At 42.4% G+C, this 18,508-nt stretch overlaps 1 protein-coding gene across 1 annotated transcript in view; it reads right to left on the minus strand.

Annotated features, from left to right (window-relative positions):
• sdk2b (sidekick cell adhesion molecule 2b) overlaps positions 1-18,508 on the minus strand; it is a 248,762-nt gene that overhangs the window by 78,520 nt on the left and 151,734 nt on the right. The gene's annotated exons all lie outside the window — the stretch shown is intronic.

Genomic DNA, 18,508 nt, shown 5'->3' on the forward strand with positions numbered 1-18,508 from the left:
AACACGCTCTGTTGAGTGTGAAGGAATGGATTGAGGAGGACCAGTGAGAACGTCTCCACAGGGTGATGCACACACTGAATGTGGCAAGAGGCACACATCGATTTTTCTATCTCAATCATGAAGCCTCACACACATACTGTCAAGGTCCCTTGTGGTTCTAATACCTCACCCTTGATAAATGATGCAAAAATGGAGAGCTTACTTGATGATCATTGTAAATATAGAACACATTAATTGGATGGTTGGATAATATAATTATCAAATTGACTGATAATCAGGCATTGAAATTAAACTGTCAAAATGATCTATCGTGCTGATATTTTGTTCTTCAATTTCGGCTCGACAAATCCACTGGAGGTACACTGATAAGAGGAGGAATGAGGAGGAAAATAAGGGATGAAAGTTAAATAGAGTGAGAGACCATAGATGATTTACAAGCTTTTCACTTTCACTCATATATTCAGATTTGTTACTGAGGCTTCTGGAAGTATACGCTTAATTTGATGACAAGATTTCTCCCCAGGTATTATTTCCACTAGTGTAAGTTATAGTGCCAGATCATGAAGGTACACAACTTGTTAAAACATTTAGTTTCCAGTTCTTAATACTCTTATTTGAAAATACTGACAACTGATCAACTAGGCAATTTTTGTCTGCTATTGTTTTAATATTTAATTTACAACTATTGATATAAATGGGTTGAACAACATATTACAATAGAGTTCAACAGCACCACTAACAACAGCCTCCAAAAGTCAATCAACAAGTCTCCAAAACAATCTCAACAAAAACTGAACAACCTCCAGGAAGCAGGATCCTACTGCAGATTTAAATGTTATTTTAAGTTGAGGAAATTCTCTTGCCTTTACAAAACAGAAATCCATATGCAAAATTTGTAAATAATGAAGAAAATTAAGAGAAATTACAAGCATATGAAGAGCAGTTGTTTGCAGTTCAAAAGTGCATGACATATTTCAATGAGTCAATAATGAATATTCATAAATTCCAGCATATTTCTAATGCATATTCACGAGCAGTACTTCGGTTGAACTTCTGACTTTTGAGATCCTGAGCATGGCACCAGCCCATCGAGCAGCCGTCATGAATAAATATTTATAACAAATAGAAGAAGACAGGAAAGACTCAATAAAGTACCACACAGTATTGATCTGTCAGATTCAACTCACATCACTACCTTGCATTTTCAAGTTCAAAATTGTGCCCCTTGCCATCCTGACTGTGCTGTGCTCTGTTAAAATCTGATCCCTTAAGCTAGTCAAACATGAAGCAAGGCTCCACACAGCAGAAGCATAAAAAGCAGAGCCAAAACACAGACACGGCTAATCAGAAAGTCACACTGTGAAGTGAAGTCTCTGTCAGTGCAAAGAAAGAATTCACAATGAGCTAGAAGAAAAAGGAAAACTTAGGTTAGTGATATAAGAAGACGGCGAGTGAAAATGATATATGAGAGAGCAGCGTGGCAGACAGCGGACGTAACAGATGCAAAATAGAGATAAAATGTAAAATAGACTCTGAGGTGCCTTCAGAGTAGTACTGCCTGGGCATCTCCCAAAGCAGTGTGGGCTAATTCTATGCCTGGAACAGAGGAAGATAGGCTGCAAAAATGAGGGAGATTGAGATGTGCAATAGTGATTGGAGATGGCCGAGACTAATTGTTCCCTGGCGATGTGAGCTCTGCGTTTATCTTAGATAGGGAGATAAAAGAGAACGAGTGGGGGAGGCAGAATAAAGAGGGAGAAAGGGAAAGAGACAGGCAGCAATGCAGTGAGAGGGAGAGAGCGGTATGCAAAGAAAACATGAGCAGGCATACTGTATCATCCCTACACAGATACTCATTTACCCACAGGAAGGTGTGAGGCCAAAGAAAACATTGATCACTGATGAGTATCTCCAGTAGCCCCTCTCATTAGAAGTCCATGAGAGCTCATCAGTGATATCTAACTGTGAAATCAGCTCACGCAGCAGGAGAAAAACACTCTGGGCAAGTGCGAAAAATCAGAAAATTTCAAAAAATACTACTATTACTATCAATAATTATGATGATAATGCAATTAAAGCTGTGCTAGGGTTTGGGTGCTATGTTGGTTATGCTTCCCTGCCAGCAGCAAACCAACAACTTCACAAGCTATTTGAGCCTAATAAGTAAACAAAATGAACTCACAAACGAGCATATTACACAGAAAACAACCATACACCTTCTGGTCAGGGTTTATCTCTTTCTCTGAGCTAAAACTAGCTTAACTGCTCTGACAGCTTCACTCAAACGCGACGGAAACAAAATAAAACTCACTAAAACCGTCTTGGTTAGTCTTTCCACTGTCCCAACAATCTCCAACAACGGTTTGGTCGAAATAAACCCTTAACTGACCCAGTAAGATATGAGAACACATTGGCTCAAAACAGTTTATCCCTGCTGCCTCTTTACACTGGGCAAGCGCTCTGAGCTAGCCTGTCTAGGCAACTCATTCATCCATAGCAAGCCATTAAAAAAAATCAGACCAGCGAAGCCAAACGCCGATAGCTTATATATTCATCCAATTTCTCTACCAAAGCTGCGCTGGTCGATATTTTTGTGTCAACAATGGATCAAATGAAAAATAACTTAGTTAGACTTGACACTTGCGCGCACACTTTAGCGCAAAAATACGAGCATGCTGGTAACTAGCTAGCTACAACTCGGGCGCGAGAGGCTCAGGGCTAGCTAGCTTACATACCGACCGAGCTAGCCCGAAAGTCTCAAACAATATACAAGTACAAAATGCACCGTTTTCTCTCATAATGAACAACGGCGAAGTAGGAAACACTACTAACAGCACATGTTTGCATGCTGAATACGGTAATTACCTTAATCAGCGAGGTGAAGCGGGAGTTAACGACTACCTCACACTGGAGATCTCGCCTTCACTCTCCTGTATCGTCAGGGTGAACAGCGCCACGAGCCCACCTACTGGTGCCTCGAGGCATTACCAACAGATCACCGCACAATTAACCCACAGACAAGGATCTACTGGAACACACATTGGCGTCACAAACTACGCATCCTATAAACTTACCAGTACTATAGTTACATAACCGTGACGAGAGTTACATTATTTGTTCTTAAAAATAAATAAAACTAATTATATGTTAGAGGGAATTGTTTTTATGTGTAACACAACCTGAGGAGTATAAACGTGTAGCATGAGGCATTAGTGCTTCAGGGTATCAGGACGAGATGACAGCTGTTTACAGACGTAATTAAGAATTTACTCACCTATAGGATTATAGATTTATATAGATGTGGCCATCACATAACCATCACCTCTCACCCTAAATGTAGAACATACTGTAAACTACAGTTATTGATAAATGAGGCTGAGGTCACATAGGTCTACTCTATCACCTGTTTCATGCTACAGACATGACATAAAATGCAGAATCACACCCACAATAAACAATGAGTTCTAATGCATCCCAAGGAATATGAACACAAATGCAACTCCAACTTCCACTACACAGCTATGTGTTTTCTTTGCAACACAAAGCAATTATTGTGTGATGGAGGCCCCTCATTTGCATACAGCACAGCTCATGCCAGAGGATGCTCCCCGGGGCCATGACCCGGCTCGACTCAAAGGGGGCATGTGTTTGTGTGTGTGCATGTTTATGCGTGCGTACGTGTATGTGCAGGTTAGTGTGTCAAACGGACACTCACAATCCAGTCTGCAGCACACAGTCAATTAAATCATCTCTCTTATTAATGAGAACAGTGCCAGGTACAAATGCCTGGCCTGGGGTGAGAATTCATAATTGAGAAGAACTCAGAGAATTCATTTCTAAAATAACAAGAGCAATAGTCTGGGATATTTCTCCTATTTCCCCCCTTATAAAGGTCAAAACAACCCTTTAAATTCTCCTCACCTCCGTCAGTCTTTAGGCTTTAATGCAATACAATGGAAATCTTTTTAAAAAAAAATGAGGCCACATGAAACATGTTTGGAATAATTAAGCTGGAACATTAAGAAATACTTGAAATTCAATCATGTTTCTCCAGCATTTGAACCATGAAATCTTCACTTTGTTTGCTCTCTGTTCACTGTTGCTGTGTGACTTCAGGCGAATCCTTTCAGAAAACTGATGTATGCTGCTTTTGCATGATAATGCACCTATGACCTCAGACAAAGGCTGTCTTACCCCGTACTCAGGCTTGACTGTGGATTTTCTTTCTCGATGAACAAAAACACATTGGACTGAAGGTAATGCAGGCTGAATAGTGGCAAGATGTGGTGAAATAATGTCACCAGTTGTGTTCCTTGTCCATTGTCAAAGAAATATCCTCTTAGAATTTTCCTACAAACACATCTAAACACACCTGAGTTCCTCTCTATATGTCTGAGAGTTTGCCAGCTTCGCAGATGACAGTTTTCTCAGCTTTAGTGAGCCTAATGCAAACCACATGGCTGAGTTTTCACAGATAAGTTAGGCTGTCGACACACAGAGGCTACTTTCCAGTTCCCAGAAGGCTGTGGTGCTGCGGTGGCAGTCATGAGTAGCAACCTCCCTCCCAGCTCAATCCTCAGGGGCCCAGTGCTCCTGGACACAGCATACATATTTCAGCTGCAGCCTGAGGGCCCCACACACATACATGCACACACAAACACACACAAACACACACAAACACACACGCGCGTACACAGGTGCATGCTTATTATGCTTCAATGTCAGAAACTGACTGACTAGTGTTGATAGACACACCCAACAATACATCAACCACAGATGTGTGTCTGGATGTGAATGAGTATTTATATGTATGTGAAGGCATGTTTGCTTATGTATACAGAATGTGTGTGTGTGTGTGTGTGTGTGTGTCTCATTCTTTTGATGGCAGGTGTCTAAAATGTGTATGTTTGTGATGGTGATGTGGATGGAAGTTTGCTGGTGGTCTAACTGAGCTGCTAATGGCCCCGCTGGGTGTGAAAATCTGTTCTACTGTCTGTCTTTATTTAGCACACTGGTCTGGCCCTCTTGCTGTGTGTGTGTGTGTGTGTGTGTGTGTGTGTGTGTGTGTGTGTGTGTGTGTGTGTATGCAGGATGAGAAATGGAGGAGGTCCAAAAAGTGCCAGTGTGTGTATGTGGGCACACAACTGTACAGTTTGTGTGTACCTGTTCTGTGTGTGTGAGAGCAGTTTGGCAGAAGTGTGTGTGTGCGTGCGTGTGTGTGTGTGTGTGTGTGTGTGTGTGTGTGTGTGTATGTGTGTCGACTGATATTTTACTCATCCCTGAGAGACACTCAAACCAAGGCCAGCTGCTGATTTCCACTAGCCTGTGTCCATACACAGGACACACATATTGTATATGGTATGCAGATTATACTGACCCAATCAGCTGTTCACTATTCTGGTCACACACACACACACACACATATCCATAACACATCCATACATACACGTACAAGTGCTCAAACACACAAATTTTGCCCCAGCACACAGCTTTTGGCACGTCTCCAGCGTATTACTGTTGGACCTTTTTGTTCCATTCATGGCTCAGTGACGCCTCCTCCTCCTCCTCCTCCTCCTCCTCCTCCTCCTCCTCCTCCTCCTCGCCTGTAGCACTGCATTTCCTGTGAGACCACATTGTGGGCACTAATTTCGACTCTTGCTGGTCTTCCAATGCTGCAGGTCCAAAGACCCCTGCACTGTCTAGACCGACTCTCAGTGGGCAAGAGAAAATGACCAAGGCCACCACTTCATTGTGATTATTATCTATGTCCCTTTATTTGGCATTTTTATTTATTCATTTTATGGAATAAGGGTTGATGCAGTCAGGAAAAAAAATATGAGGGCTCACAAGAACAGAAGAATAAGCATATTTACACTACAAAAAGAATCTGGCAGCAGCAACCTATAATATATAATATATATGATTCTGAAATGAGCCAAATGAGCACTTTGGTATATTTTGATGCTAATATGTTTAAATAAGATTTTGAAAGCAGAACTTTAACTTTAACCAGTACTTCTACACTGTACTGCTACTACTTTCACCTCAGCAAAAGATCTGAGTACATCTTCCACCACTGATGTGGACGACGCAGAGGCAACCTGCATTAGTTTGACACGAGAATCAAATCTGAATATTCAAAAGTTTGAAAGCTGATAGGATTCACATTTCTGTCCCCTCCTCTGCTCTCATCTCCTCCAGTGTAGGGATAAGACGGCGGTGTCTGGCCACAATCAATCAGAGAAGCTCAAACATTAAAAGCGTCTACCTCTTTAAACAGCCTGGGCAAAGAGCGGCGGCAGTCATAAATCTATGAGCTAACCTTTAGCCACGACAGGCTAAGCTCTCAGCTTGCATGCTTACCTTTATCACTTACCACACAGCAATCCATTCCCACCTCCAATAATGACTTGCAAAGCTAGACTAAGCAGCTAATGCTGTGAAACTGAGCTACACACACACAAAAAAAGTTTTAATACACAAGTGTGGGAAAGATTATGCACTATAAAACTGAAAGAAAATATGATTTAATGTATGCCAATACATGACTTCTCAGTTCCTGTTACTGTTGTGCAATTGCCTTTTTCTCCCACATGCAAATTTGTATATATGTGTTTAGGAATGTGTGTGCGTGCGTGCGTGCGTGTGTGTGTGTGTGTGTGTGTGTGTGTGTGTGTGCTTGCTCAGGAGCAAGCTGGTTTAATTTCCCACAAGATCCAAAAAGAAAAATCTCCTTAGTGCTGAAGTGTGGTGCACAGTACACTGAGCATATTATGCTATTATGTTTATGGAGGCAAATCAATTCCTGTATTATGAGACACAATAAAGCTGAGAAGCATCTCATGTGTCTGGATCATATGGCTGAAAATCCTGCATGAAACATCCCTGCAGATAACCTCCACTATGCTCCACTGAGGTCCTTATACACTAAAACAGGCAGGATTTAAGCCCATATCCTCCATCCAAAATTAAATGTACCATTTTATTCAAATGTATGTCAGAGGAGATTTTCTTTGCATCAGGACTCTTTCTCAGATACCACTAGCGCTGTATGAGGAAGTAAGTGCAGTCAGAGGAAATAAATGAGCAAACACACAGTCAAAACACGCACACGCACGCACACGACTGTACGAGACAGTACGCATCAGTGACCCGGCTAACCCGCGACTTTGGGATGGGGTGTGTCTGCGGTCCACCCCTGGCCTGCTAAAAAATTAACACAGTGGAACAATGTTCTTCAGTGCTCAATAATGGATGGGCAGGTTACAGCAGGGGAATCACAGACAGAAGAAGAGAAAAGAGGAAGCTACTTTTCCTACCCTTCACTTCATCTGTAGACTACACCAGCTGACAAGCAAAGGGGCACGCATGCAAACTAACACACACACACACACAGGTGTTGCAAGTGTTTGCCAAAGCACCAATTGTTTGTCGAGCCAAGTTCAACATGAGAGTGAACTGAAGCGAGTGTTGCTCATGTGATGATGACACGTCAGCCACAAAATAACACATCTCTCACTCGTCTTGGCCGCCATTTATTGTGTGTCAGTCAGCGTGGAGCGGATTTATTATTATCGGAGGACAATATTATCAGTGAATACGTGCAAATATACTGTGCAAATACAAACTGCAGTGCAAATATCAGTGATATTTGGAGAGATGCCAAATAGCAATTCCCCCAGGTGGGTGACTTAATCAGAGCCTACAGGTGCATGCAGCAGAGTTGCAGCACTGGCAGAACAACAGTGGGTAGAGCGGGAACTGCCTTGTTGCAAAGGGTGCGTTTGATTTATTCTGAAGAGACAACCGCCTGAAAATGGCTCGCAGGCTTTCCACATAAAAGCGCGAAGGAGGGAACTCCTGATGCTGAGAGTAAAGTATTAAGATGGGCACTACATGTCCAGTAATGCAATGTGGTAAACAACTACGGCAGTGGTTTGATGGAAAGTGTTTGTTAGGGGTGTCAGCTGAAATAATATAAATAATGTTCAAGTCAGACACCACAGAATCATCATCACAGTCATCAATAATCATGAGCATCAATATTCCCTGCAGCAAAAAAAGCTAATCTCTCAATTATCTGTCTGAATTGAATTATTAAAGAAAGACAGGTCAGTGTATCTGTGAATGAATGCATGACCCTGATGCGAGATGGAGTGTGCAAGCTTCCCAGCTGGATCTGTCTGATCAAAAAGTCCAGTTGTCTGCTCTGTGCCAAAGATCAGTTTACTCAAAAACAGAAAAATGTCAGAACACAAAGCAGGAAACGACGTTCACGGCTGCAGCTAATGTGTCCGCCATCGGACGAGCCAGGCTGTTTCTCAGTCTTTCCAGATTGCACGGTCCTTTGTTAGTTCATCACTTCTCTTCATTAGTGGGAGTTTACTCCGTATTTCAGTCGTTGCTGCAGAGAAAGCTAGTGAGATGACTTTGTCAAACTTCTGTTTCCAAGGTCAAGAATGAACTTTGACTCTCGTGTGCTCTGTTATCTAATGTTAACACAGAGCACCAATCATTTTAACTAAAACTCAGACCTGTAAATAATGTTAAAAAAAAAAGTTACACATTGGGTCTAACGCCTTTTAAAGCCTTCTCAAAATGATAACACGGATTCATTAAAAAGAATGCTTTACAAGAGATATTTTCGGGATAATTGTCTAAATTGCCACTCAGTGACTTGCTGTCACTTAGTGGAAGATTGGTGCAGGTCAATATGCACAGCATTTGATAGCTGAGGTACTTTGAAGGAGAGGCCATTATCCACCATCTCTCCCCATTCAATGCTTGTTCACTGTTGAGTACGGCAGGAAACAATTCCACTTCATGGCCTTGTTAGAAGGCTTTTAATGTACTAGAATGGTATTTTTAGTCAGTCTTCGTTATTACCGTGTAGCAGCTGTTTGTTGGAAAGACGGCGAGTTTAGATGCCTCAATAAATGTTGTTTTAACATTGCTTCCTGATTTTTTTGCTCTCTTCTTTACCCAAATTGGCATCTCTCCTCTTATGGTCCTTTATTCTTGCCTGTTTCTCCAAACAATGATCCAAAATTCACCCCACATGGTGAATGTCACGCATGATTGTTTGTTTAACTGGGACATGCGCAATGCATTTATTGCACCAGATAGAGCCAAAAGCTCATTTCCATGTGTAGTCCCTGAGCGAAGGCCACTCGTGGTCAGTTGTGTTCATGTGTGTGCGTGCATGGCCGTGCATTTGAATGCGTGTGTATCTGTGTATACATTGTATGCTTAAGAATGTGTGTGTCCATCAGTCTGTTTATCTGTGTGCAGCCATGCATGCTTTAACGCAAACAGCAGGTGCGCACTCACACATGAATGTCTTTTCTGCACACACACACACACGCACAGTGTGCCGCTGGGATCTTGACAAAGTCTCCACACAAACGGAGCTGCATGCGCACACACGTCGCCCACCTCATCCATCTCATCCCTGTCTCTGTCGGCGGCGTTCTGCTCATCCTCTGCCGCTCACACTGCGACAAAGGCATATACATACAAACAAGGAGACCCCCCTCCGTCCCCTTGTGACACACACGCAAACACACACACACACACACACACACACACACACACACACACACACACACACACAGTAAGCCCCTGCCTCACCTCCCCGGGATAAATGTGATCATTGCTCTGTCCCCTTTGTACTCACCTAATGAAGGGCATGTCTTAATAAAGCCAGGAGAATGGATGGGGCTGGTTTCACTGCTCAGCGAGCCAATTAGCTTCTTCTTACCTTCTCCCATACATTTTTCTCTGACCTCCTGCTGTGTTCTCTCACAGTAATCATGCTTGGTTTAGCCCCTTGCTTTGCTTTCCCATCTGATTGCTTCCACTGAGGACCTATTTATAAGCGGTCGGAGATCCAAAATGGGGGCGAAGGAAGGAACACAAGTGGAGTAGTTAAGTAGACTAAATGGTTGTGTTATGTCAAGCCCAGTTTTTCTTTTCTTTATTTTCCTCCATTATTTTCCTACAAAAAAAGTTAATTCTTTACTTATTAAGAGAGGGGTCATAACTGCTGGTCAAGGGTATGTGTTTAACTACTGGCACAAAAGCTCTGCTGTCGTCTTTCATACTGCTGCAGGGGTCAATGTTTGTTCCTTTTGTGCATGGTTCTCTGTACTATACTTATATAGACACAGAATAAAAGCTCACTGGAAACTGTAATCTCTCATTAATGAGCTTTCAATTTAGGTATTATTTGTGATCAGGTCACAGTATATTGTGCCAGTATGTCCAGGTCAAAGGAAGGAACGAGAGAAAGTGCATAAAACACAAAAGAGGAGGACGAAAAGTGGGTTGGAGGAGCGGAGGGATGATAAGGCTGGAGGTAGAAAAACATTCTCTAAATGCTAAATTGTACAATAAAGTCCAAGGATTATGTGGTGGAGGAAAACAAGGGTTTTATTTACATCACTGCACACAGAAACTCTTAAGCCAGAAGCCTTATTGGACGGGTATTAGGACTGGATATTTTGTTGTAAAGGGGCTCAGAGGCGGCGGGCAGAGAGCAGGGTTTCTACTGTGTCCCATGCCAGTTTACTGTGAAATTATGCCCAATACTCAGCAGTCTGTCGTGGCAACGTCAAGGTAGCAAACAAGTAGCAAACTCCTGTGTACAGCATTCATGATCTTTGTTATTTTAACACAATAACTCATAAAGATTAAAGAGGCGGAGAGAGAAGAGAGAGGACAGCGAGGCAGCGCAGCACCAGATACATGAGAAACACTGAAATGGGAGGCATTGAAAGGTCTTTTTTCATTGTTAGCATGTGCGTAATGTCTTATTCACCAGCTTTCTGGCTTCTAAGAGCAAAACTCACACAATATTCGAACATCACAAACTATAATTGGATTTAGCTGTTTTCCACAGCATCCCAATCCCTCCCAAATGCACCCAAAGCATTAATGCTCAGGTCGACGTGCTAATAGTAATAAGAGTGACAATATGAGGAAATAATAATATGTCAGTCACAGAGAAAAAAAATGGTGCTGAACATGGGGACATTACAGTATGCTAGAACACACTGTGACAGCTACACAAGTAGAAAACGTTCATGAAGTCAGTGAACGGACTCAGCAGTTACATAGCAACACCTCTAAAGTTTGCTAAAATTAGCCGCCATAAATTACAGTACTGGTCATACCGGACCAAGTGATCTATACTGTATAGCAGTAAAACGCCTGAGAGTATTCAGCAGAGCATTTTATTGATTATGAATTCAACTTTTCTTTTGTAAAAAGCACCAATGTGTTTTTCAAAGGTTAAAGTCTCACTTTAAAGTGCTCAGTGGAAATTTAAACATCTCAGCGGCCGATGAAGATCCAAAGCTTCACAATTTGGCCTCTCATTCACTGAGTCTCACACACACACACACACACACACACACACACACACACACACACACACACACACGCTCCCGAAGCAGCCTGACTTTAGACTTGACTCTGAAATACAAAAGAAAAAAAGATGGGTAGTGGTCCGGCCTGTTTGTGCTCTGAAGTAATTGATCTTAAGCGGAGATAAATAGATCTTAATTGAAGATCTTCAATCAGGTCTGATGATGACAGGGAACGCTTCGGACAAGCTGCAGGCAGGTTTTCGTGATGAGGAATACTTTGAGATTCTCCCGAGCTGAATTAAGCAGGACAGCACAAATGTTTTGAAGTGCTTATCCAGACTGAGGCTGCTGTCTAAAGCCAAGAAACATCAACATTTCTACAATATTCATATCCCCGTAACAGATATAAAAGATGTAGCATGTTGGAAATCTGGTAGAAGCAACCTAATATGTGTGTGTGCAGACAGAAATCCAGATCTGAATGTATTGGGGACAGCTAGGAAGGTCACTCAGGAGTAGATGTGTGTGCATAATAAACACAATAAAAGCAAAGGAAAAGCTGATAAAAGCTGATGGCCCAGAAGGATCTAGAACTACGTGCTGTAGCCAAAGCTTGTCGACTGAAAACGCTTTGAGGAGCGCAGTTTTGGTTTTGTGACAGCTGCATGTCAAGCTTGATCTGAACTTTCTAAAAAAAGATCTTCTCATTCATAGAAATCAGAGGTTCATCAACAGCAAGCTTAGCGCACAGCTCAGTGAGAGTTTCGAAGTCGGTACGAAAATGTTTATTACTGGGATTCAGCGTTGTTTTTTATTCAGTACAAGTTGAGCTGGAACATTTTTTTTTCCAGCACAGAGGCAGTAAGGTCTGTTTGTGGTGTGGAAAAAAAAAACTTTTTTAAAAACCTACAAGAAAGATGTGTCTGAAGGCCAGGTGAAAAGTTTAATCTTTTTTTTCATACTTTCTGCCAACACAGGAGCAGAAATTGGATTGAAAGAGAGGTTTTACCCAAACCGAATTTCTGTTGGTGTGGTATCCTGTCTAATACAAAGTGCTGTGGAGTAAAAAGAAAAGAAATGAAGACCCAGAATTTAAAGAGGAGCCAACCAGCCTCATGAAATTTAAGATGCAACCACATCGGTCAGCATGAAAGATCCTCGACTTCCTGTAAAACGTCACGTCAGGACTTATTCAGGAAAGGTGTTTCCATCTCCAATTAAAAAAAACATCTTCTCTAATGTGACACCTTAACATGAGCAGAGAAATACGTTGACATGGTAGGTTCAAGGCGAGATGGAAACACCTTTGCTGAAAGTGTTCTGATGTAGCTGATGACAGACATTTACAATTTGCTTGACAATATATGGAAACAAGGCTCAAACTATTCATTTAAAATAATCTAAAAAACATGGAGAAACCCAGTGAGGAGAGCAAACGAGCACGCCCATACAGTAACTCTCCAACAGCTACAGGCGGCGATTTCAGGACCAGGAAGTGGCAGCTCGCCTCCTTCCAGTTTACCAAATAATTTTCTCTCCCTCCGTTTTCTTCAAACCTCACGCGCAATCTCTGTCTCGCTCCTTCTGGTGACAACCCTGCCAGCGCCGCACTCAGGTGACTGACAGCTTCCTCAAATGGAAGTGTATTGGCTGTGCCGTGATTGACGGGTTTGCCTCCCACCTCCGTAACCATGTCTGCCATTGTCTGATGAGCATCTGTCTAAAAGTGGACACTCAAAACACACACTCAGCCACTCCACTGCTCTTAGGGAGCTATTCTGCTCTGCCACTTCATGGAGTTAAAAAAAAAAAAAAAAAATAGTTTTCCCATTCAATTTATGTAAGATGCACTCCACCTTACTGCGCCCATTTTCCATCACACTGCATAATGTCCCAGCAGTCCTGAAGAAACCTCACACACACCAGGCCTGCCAATCTGGCGGTATGCTGACCCGAGCCAAAATTTATATACTATGCAGCCATATCTGTGTTATCATTGCACTCATGAAACAAAAACCATATATCGATTCTTTCTCTTGAAACTAGAAATTCAGAGCTTTTTTTTTTATTTGTGTAACTCCTACTACACTACTATAACTGTGCTGCAGGCATTACGTTCAGTCCTGAAAAACAACCCAAAAAAACAAAGTATGATGATTTATCAGGATCCTAATCTGCCTTAAGCCTGCAAAACCACATAATTCCCCTTTGGGAGTTAATGCCCATCGGTGAAAGAAATGAAAAAAAAGATTTCATGTCATTTACAGTTCTGCACGAAGCGGCCAGTTCAGCCGCACTGCTCGGAGAAAATGAGTTTGCCCTCGTGCTCTGTATCGGTGCCACATCGTGGTATCCAATTCATAGTGGAGTAACAGACTGAGATAAAGCCAATGCTGGAGGCCAGTTTGGGTACCGCTGTGTATTTGAAGAGGCCATACGAATGCACGAAGCACTGAATGTGTAGGTCCAATCTGAGTGAGGATGTTCCCCGTTGCACATATACATAACACACAGGTAGAAAAAAGACAAGTAAATGACAACTAGGTTGTGCATTCAGTTCATCAAAACGTCTTCATAACACACTTATTATGAGTTATAGGTTGTACGTGTGAAAATCCTCACTTCCCTTCGCTGCAGCGTACGCACCAATTGAACTTCTTTCTTGATGGCTTCAGCAGGCCGGTGATGAATGGGCAGCGGCGCCGCACGCTGCATTCAGACGAGTCCCGCAAACCTCTCCCTAATGACACTGCAAAGAGGGCCGAGGTTGGCCCATCCATCAGAGGTCCTGCGCTCATCGCCGTCTCCGGGAAGATCACAACCTCGTCGTGCGACGCGGGGCTTCACCTGTCCTTTACCCATCCTAAACTCGCTCTCCATTTTCTTTTACAAGTGACCTGTTGCCCTCGCTCCATTTGTGTGCTTTTCTTTCGCCGTCCCTCCTCCTCTTCACAGCTCTCCTTCCTTTTACCTCTGTGCTTATCTCACCTTCCATTTAACCCTCTGATGTCACCCTTTCATTTTTCAAATAAACACCTACCGTTTTAGATCAAAAGCACCTTACGTTAACGCTATCCTTGTAGCTCTGCCCATTGGTACTATTGGATATGGCAACATTGCACTAACCTAATTAATTGCTGAGACCTCAGAATAGACCCTTTTCATGCCATAGCAAGTAAAGTACAGGTGTATCCAACATTAATGATGGCTGCATTCCACTTAGATGAGGTCCTGGTATTGTGTGTGCTGGCTCACTGGAATACCAGACCTAATGGAACTGACAATTACCTCCACCATGAAGGTTATGTTTGCTTTTTTTTCCACTGGCTTGTTTGTTTGTCTGTCAGCAGGATTACAGTAAACCTACTCGCCAGATTTTCATGAAACTTGGTGGAAGCGTGTAACATGGGCCAAGGAAGAAACCATTAAATCTTGGAGCTGAATCGCAGGGTGAACACATGAATTATTTTCCACTTTTGTTAACATTGTGAGATGGTGAATTTTGGCCTTGGCGGAATAAATGTCAAACATTTTAAAATACTGCAGGTGCTTATTACGGTCAACAGTGAGAAAACACAGCCAATTATAGACATATGACGACTCCATATCACAATCCACACTCATGGGACCTTCGGTCTGGACCTCTGGAGTAGGTGACACATGCTGATGCTCAAACTTCACACAGAAATCTGTCGTTATGGAGCGCTCAGTGGTTTCATGGGAGAACCAGTACAATTGTAACTAAGGAGTGGCTTTGGACACGTAAACACACATTTCATGCAGCTAATTATACTCTTAGATCCAAATGTGAATTTCGTAAATACTGGCTGCGCTTGCAGAACTGCCTATGATAGGAGAGTAGACTGTTGGCCTTGAGCTCTCCGAGCGCCTTCTACAGTAGCTGTTAACGTTATTAATTCCATCTGTGCTTTTCCTGCAACAAGCCAGAGTGAATGTTGTGAAAAAGGCCTCTGCAGCATCGCTAACTCAGGCAGTGGTCTAATGAATCTAAGTACATTTACTCAAGTATAAATTCAAGGTACTTGTACTTTATTAGAGTATTTCCATTTTAAGCAATGCTATCCTTATATTTCACTAAATAATAGGGAAATATTGTACATTTTACTCCACTATATTTGTCTGATAGCTACTAGTTTCCTTTCAGATTACAATTTTTCATCCACCTCCTGTCCGGTGAAAACCACGTATCTCCATTTGGACTATTTCTGATAAACTGAAGGATTGGAGCGTTCCTCTATGGGTGGAGAAAATTCTCCACCTTTTTCAGCTAAATAAAAAACCCCCTTGGATCAGCAGGAAACTGCATCGTCGCACAGCTGAAAACAGGCTGTTTTCTCCGAGCTCATGAAAGATATATATATATATATAATTTTTTTATGTGGTTCTCACAGCAACAAACTGATGATCTTATAGAATAAATAAAGCAGCTAAAATGAGCTCAACATTAAACATCTACAGCAGCAAAATGTGACATTAATGCAGCAGTGAGATTAATCCAAAAACATCAGATATAATTGTAAAACACTGACAAGGACCATTTTACTGCACTTTGAGTACTTTTCATAATTTACGTAGGGACAATAGCTTTACAATGCACTTTCATTCGTCCTGTCCATGTAAACCTGACTACCTGCAAGTCTTTTTACAACATGTCTGATGGTCTCACTGCTAGTTTTTTCTCAGTTTCTTCAACGACTTCATCATTTCCCTTTCATCCGTTCACTCCGTCATTCCCCTTATAAACCCCCTGACCCCCTCCATCCCACATCTGCGGTTGAAGGCGGGTGTCATGTCCCTGTCTTCAGTTTCAACATGAAACGATATCCTCATCGGGTGACACTGAACTCTGGGTATTGAAAGGACGGGGGCGTGGCCTGTCGTCTATGTACGGCAAGGGGGCGGCAGAGAGGGAGAGTGGAAGAGATGCAGAAGCGTAGTTTAATTGTGCTGCCTTGCTCCCTTGTCACCGCTGAAGGTCAGAGCCATCCCTCACCAGCAGCACCGCCGTGACAGGTGAAGCACCTGTGATTGACATCCTATCAGCTGTCTTTTCACATCCTCATACATGTGCCCACGGGTGCACACGCACGGACTTACACTATCTGTTACACAAGCACAGAGCACATGCACATACACTATCTGCACGGTGTTCCTGTGTTAGCCACACTCTTACACACACTCCTTTTCTTTCCCGAACACACTCCGCCTATCCAGCGTCACCGTCATATATCAGATGGCTTTCCATTCATTGTCACATCCCCACATGGCACTGGCATGACACACTCCATTTCTTTCCCACCTCCTGCAGTCACAGATCAGGTGTGGACGAACATGTATTCACCATCACATAGCACATCAGTCTCCGGCTGCCATGAAGAATAATGATTCCTTCAAACAGTGTATGAAATGCACTTTGCCCAGCCAAACTATTGTTGCTCTGTATTACCTATATTACTGCATATGTGTGCTGTTACAGCTGGAGCTCAGAAAACACAGGGTTATTGTTGTGGAACACAAGCAAAATGGAAACAAAGCTGATGCTTGAGACAACAGGAGCAGCCTGCCTGGAGAATCTCTGAGTCCTTGAGTCTAACAGCAGCTAGAGCTGAGGTATTGACAGTGCCCCATTGTTCGTAAAACACTGCCACAGTATACTGTGCTGCATCTATAATGCTATGGCTCCTATCTTTTTATGACTGAGAAAGATGCTATATTCATGCCTTCACTCTGTTGTCCAACAGTTATCCAACAGGCGATCTAAATCACTTTTTGAAGGTGAAACACCCAATTTTTTTCTTTTAAATACATTTGGCTAGCCTGTCGGTTTGTTTAAAAATATAATGTGAATGTATTTTGTACAGTTAGTCGAGAATTGCTTCTTAGCTATTCATTAATTGGCATCTTGGCAAAGTCATCTTGTTCACTTTCACGTGCTCAGGCTCAGCTTATTGGAAACTACTACCATGTTCTCTACATGTTATCTATTTTTCCTTAGACTCTACAGTTCCCTGCGCTCTCTACATGCATCTACCAGCAAGGAAACCAGGCTTGCGCCCTTGCTGCAATTAGCCCAGCCTGTCCTGTTCTTACCTGCTGCATTAGGCTTCTTTTATAATGCAGATCAGAGCCAAACACAGCCCTATGATGCATTGTTCTGGAAAGAAGAGTGTTGGCATTGTAAGCAAAAGGGCAGAATGGCCTTTGCCAGGCTGGGCGGGCGGGATGAGATGAAGGGCTAAGGTCCTTCAAAAGCAAGATACCAGAAGCCGTTTGCCTTTGCCATTTATGTCCCAAATGGGGGTCACACAATGCAGCCTCCTTTGTGCTCCCCCTCTGCTCACCTCCCTTTCACTCCATCACTTTGTTCCATTCGTGACCACCTCCCACACCCGTCTTCAAATTCTTTTTTTTTTTTTTTAACTCACTTAAGCATTAGAGCAAACAGGACTCCGGCAGAGTGTCTGGGCCTGAGAAGATGCATTATAAATGTAGTTTCATTGCCAAAAATATAGAAAATCGAGTAATTTTTAGTGCAACTATTAGATTTCTGGTGAAGAAAGGATAGACATAGAGAGCATTAACCTTAAAAGAATCTTTGGAATACCTGCAAGGCCTATTCTCCCTCTCATTGAAGGATAGACACAAAAGTGTGTCTTATGACAGCGCTATTCCAGCATTCATGGCAAAGAATGTCAAACTATGCATTGATAAAGATGAAACAAGGCAGAAGACCGGAGCCAATTTGAATGAGTGAGCTCTGAGGTACAGATACTGTTCATTAGTCATCTCAGGTCTATGAGGAGAGTGGAAGAACAGCAGTATCCTCCCAGGCTAAATTACTCTACATGAGATGTTCGTCAACATTTCCATTATAGAGCATTGTTTTTGCCCCTTGTCAAATGATAAAACCCTGTCACGCACACTTTAATCCATTCAATAAAAACCAAAATGAAAAGAAAAAAATCAAATGTACATCATGTGGCATTCAGGAGCAGGTCTATTCGTTATTGTTAATGTCACATGTCTTTCGGATGCAGCAACGAGCAGAGACACAGATGGGAAAATCATGTATCATGTGTTTACTCAAGCTGGATATTTTTAGATCGCCAGCCTTGCGA

This window comes from Chaetodon auriga, chromosome 20 (assembly GCF_051107435.1).
Source record: "Chaetodon auriga isolate fChaAug3 chromosome 20, fChaAug3.hap1, whole genome shotgun sequence".
Classification (NCBI taxonomy): domain Eukaryota; kingdom Metazoa; phylum Chordata; class Actinopteri; order Chaetodontiformes; family Chaetodontidae; genus Chaetodon; species Chaetodon auriga.